This window comes from Zootoca vivipara, chromosome 3 (assembly GCF_965207765.1).
Source record: "Zootoca vivipara chromosome 3, rZooViv2.hap1.1, whole genome shotgun sequence".
NCBI lineage: Eukaryota > Metazoa > Chordata > Lepidosauria > Squamata > Lacertidae > Zootoca > Zootoca vivipara.
This window is the reverse complement of record NC_142586.1, coordinates 29,258,255-29,262,543: the sequence shown is the minus strand read 5'-3', so window position 1 is coordinate 29,262,543 and position 4,289 is coordinate 29,258,255. Positions and strand designations below refer to the sequence as shown.

The 4,289-nt window shown below is 50.3% G+C and overlaps 1 pseudogene; it reads left to right on the top strand.

Moving 5' to 3' along the window:
- The first annotated feature begins 3,352 nt into the window (after positions 1–3,352).
- Positions 3,353–3,866, top strand: LOC118082863 (small ribosomal subunit protein eS19 pseudogene; annotated as a pseudogene).
- The last annotated feature ends 423 nt before the right edge of the window (positions 3,867–4,289 follow it).

Genomic DNA, 4,289 nt, shown 5'->3' with positions numbered 1-4,289 from the left:
GGGTATTTTTTTAAAAGTGGAGGAGCATTCAGTCATGTAATTTCCCACAAAGCTGCAGTCTAATGGAAGTCCAGTTACCTGGACTTCCTGTTATCTGCTACTGGTGGGCTGGGTTTTTTTTCCTTTTTCTTATCTATAATCTGAACTTTGTTTGGCTTTCTGCTTTATTTGGTAAACTGGTTTTTAACATTTTGTATGAATTGCTGTGAATCTTTCAAAAACTCGCAAAACAGTAGACTGGGGTGGGGAAGATGAACATAAATTATCTCTGTATCTCTTCAGACAGCCACATATTTAATGTACGGCCAGCATTGTGATAAAGAAAAGCCATGTGGAACTGGGAGACCACACTAGGTTACACCTGTGCTAACCACTGGGCTAGGCTGCTTCTCAAAGTGCACCTTGAGATGCTTCAGGAACGCTGGGTTGACCTTGTAATTTCTACCTCTCGGCCAGCAAGAGGGGGAAAAAAGAGCAAAGGGAGAGGAGCTTCCCCCCCCCCCATGGCGGCGGCGGCGCCACACGCGCAAACTGACCAAAGAGGAGAAAAACAAAATCTGAGCAGAGAAAGGTGGGGGGAGAGGCAGGAGGCTGCAGAATCGCTGCAGAGATGGGCAAACAAGCCCTGCTTCCTAAAAGCTTGGATGCTGTTGGCTTCAAAAAGGCTAGGAAGGCAACTGAGAACAACCGGGGAGTGGGGGGGAACCTCCACCCTGTTGGAAAAGAACACAGGAGAGAGACGGTGGGTGGGGTGGGGGATGCTGTTTCCTGTGAAAACCCTCCTTCCTCCATCACCACGCAGATTCCCCACCGCTGGCTGGGGCAGATGCAGGCAGCGGATCCCAAGGGCGCCGTGCAGAGGTGCCTCGGGTGGCACATACCTCCACCTGGCCCTCTCCCCAAAGCTCCATCCAGATGGTGGCAAAGGGCAAAGTCCGCCGCCCAGAGTTTCCGGTCTTTCAGCTGCACCCCTAAATCAGCCACCTCCCCGAGTTTACCCCCCACCCCAAAGCCCTGATTCCAAAGAAGCGCGTGGGGCTTACTTCCAAGTAGACTCGTAAGGATTGCACTGCAGGGCTGAGATCGTAAGTGCGCGCACACACAGCGGGTGGTGGCCAGTGAGACATACTCTCGAGTAAATCTACACACCCTTGCGCGGGGGTGGGAGCTGGGGGCAAACCTGGTCCTGTGCTCGGAGGTAGCCCCCGAAGAAGTTAACAAAGATTGAGGAGGGGGGGCTCGGGCTCGCTCGCCTCCCTCCCCGGTACTCTGGCGGCGGCGTCCTCTTCCTCTTCAGCCAACCCTCGACGGCGATGCCTAGCAGGGGGCACTTTCTCCTTCAGCATTGCTCGTCAGTCGCCTCCCTCGCCGGGGCGCTTCGCCCCGGGAGGGTTTGGGCGCCGAAGGAGAGACAGCGCCGCTCTCTCTCAAAAAGAAAGGCGCACAGGGGCACCGTGGGAGGGCGGCGGGCGGCGGCGGGGGTTGTGGGGGCAGGCCCAGGCCCTCCCTCAGTGCCGAAAAACTCCATGCTGGAGCATGGAGGCGAGGGGCGGGCCAGCTAGGAGGGAGGGGCGCCAGCGGCATGCCAGCCAATAACGCGTCGCCATGCTAGCCTAGCCCGCCCCTCACCTCCCAGGCCCCTAGCCCGGCAGCTTAAAAAAAAAAAGGCGCACCGGGGGAAAAATCAAAAAGAAAGGCACACAGGGGCGCCGTGGGAGGGCGGCGGGGGTTGGGGGGCAGGCTGAGCAGCGCCCCCAACCTAACTGAGCCCGCCGGCCCTGGTCCCGCCCTTTCCTCCGGAAGCGGCGCCCAGGCGACCGTGAGCGGCAGGCAGGCGGGCGGGCGGCGGGCCACATCGCGAGGTCTGGCAGCGGGCGGGCGGCGGGCCACATCACGATGTCTGGCGGGCCGGATTAGGCCCCCGGGCCTTGTCCTTGACACCCGTGATCTAGGGGGAAGCTTTCCATGTAGTGTATATGATTGTTTGCATTTTACGTTTTAGTTTATGTTTTAGTAAATCTTTTCCCATAGAAAATCTGCTTTAATTTATCCATTTAGAAACCACAACATCCTACTTGCATTCACTCTAATCAGATACTGTAAGTGTTTTATTTCAGTTGCAGCATTCGACAATGTTCTCTCATCATTCTCCCAATTCTGACATGTCATAAAATTCATTGTTCTAATTCTAGAGTGTTTAGTTGTTGTTGTTTTTTAAAAAATAATAATAATCAGGGTGTTATGCCATTCGACCTGTAATATCTGATTCAGATGTGATGATTTATTACCTGACTTAATTTATGGACAAGAATAGCTTACACTATATATTTTTTAAAAAGTTTTGCATTGTAGGTTTTTTTGTGCTGAATTGCGCAGGAGTGCAAGGCGAACCACTTCAGCAAAGAATCTGGTTTCCTCCTAACTTGCCCAGTTCTGTTTTCCTGCATCTCCCTTTGACCCAACAGAGATGATGATGTTAACGTTTGCTCATGTTGACAGGAGGTTGGGGAAGAACCACATCATTACTCGGCAGGTGCAAAAATATCACAGGACAGAGAGCAACTCAAAATGGTTGACATGACTAAATCTGCGATTACAGATTTTAAGCCTGACATTTGTGTAAAGCTAGTGTGCTGTTATTAAGGAAGTATGGAATGATTCATAACCTCTGAAGGTATGACTTCCTGCACAATACAGGTGATTCTTATTTTCGGGGAACAGAATCTACAGCTTCCAGTATCTCTGCCAGCCCTTGAGTTAAATACATTGACAAAGCATTGCAAGTAGCCAGGACAGCCTGAAGAACAACAGAACAATGTGTTCTGACCAGCCCTAATTCTGGGACTGAAGTTTTATAGTCAGTGGATCTACCTGTGGTACAACCAGGGCATTTTTTTCAGCCAGAACTCAGTTCTGGCACCTCTCAGGTGGGCACCATTGCCATTATAAATGAACAAGGGAGGTGTTCATGGTAAGTTCTGGCACCTCTTTTTCTAGAAAAATAACACTGGGTACAACCTTGGAATTGCCACAAGGACAAAGGTGTCCCCCACATGTTGTGTTTTGCTGGCTCCTGGCTTTCTTTCTTGGAGGTATGGATTTCTACACATCTGTAGGGTGACAACCTGATATTGGGGTAGCTTGTGGTCCCTCAGGAGAGAGAAAAGGGAAACAGGAAGTATTTATATGAGGCACTCATTTTTACAGTAGTGTTTCTTTCTGTTTCTTTTAGAGGGTGGAATATATGACATGTTATTGTCTGGTTGTCAGAAAGTTGGAGAAAGTGGTTTCTGTAGACCACTGGCAGCTTCAGAAAAAAACAACAACTTCCTGCTCTTTTTTTCCTGGAGCTCAGTGGCAGGAGCACGATGCCTGGAGTAACTGTTAAGGACGTGAACCAGCAGGAATTTGTGAGGGCCCTTGCAGCCTTCCTCAAAAAGTCAGGTAAACTGAAAGTACCTGAATGGGTGGACACAGTCAAACTAGCCAAGCACAAGGAACTAGCTCCATATGATGATAACTAGTTCTACACCAGAGCTGCATCCACAGCTTGCCACCTGTATCTCCGTGGTGGCACCGGAGTTGGCTCCATGACCAAGATCTATGGGGGCCGCCAGCGCAACGGCGTAATGCTCAGCCACTTCAGCAGAGGCTCCAAGAGCGTTGCTAGGAGAATGCTGCAGGCTTTAGAAGGGCTCAAAATGGTGGAGAAAGACCAAGATGGAGGTCGCAAACTTACTCCTCAGGGGCAACGAGATCTGGACAGGATTGCAGGACAGGTGGCAGCTGCAAACAAGAAACATTAAAGTGAATTGCAGTTCAGAAATAAAGTCCTTTATTTACTGAAGAAAAGAAAAAGAAGAAAAGAAGAAGAAAAAACTTCCTTTGGGTACAGAAGGGGCAAAGTGTGTTTCTAGGTGGGTGAGAGACAGATAACAGCATGTGCTAATGACATGGAAGAGGGCATTTGGGGCTTGAGCTTCTTGTTTTTTTGGGCTGTGTGTGTGTGCTTGCCCCCTGCCCCCTACTGGTGCTGTCTTTGCTATAAACCCCTGTGAGAGAGTCTTCTATTAAGCATAGATCCCCCCCCTCAATAAGTTAGAGGGAGTGCTTGGTACTTCTCTCGATGAGCGAAGATGGCAGGTACCTTTTCTCACATGGATCGGGTCGAGAGAAATGCCCACACAACGTTGTGTTCCATTCGTTTCCTACTCCTAAAGATGTGGCAGCCATTTTGGGCAGTGCACTCCAGCATAGCATTCTGAGATATGCTGTTCTTTATGGGAACC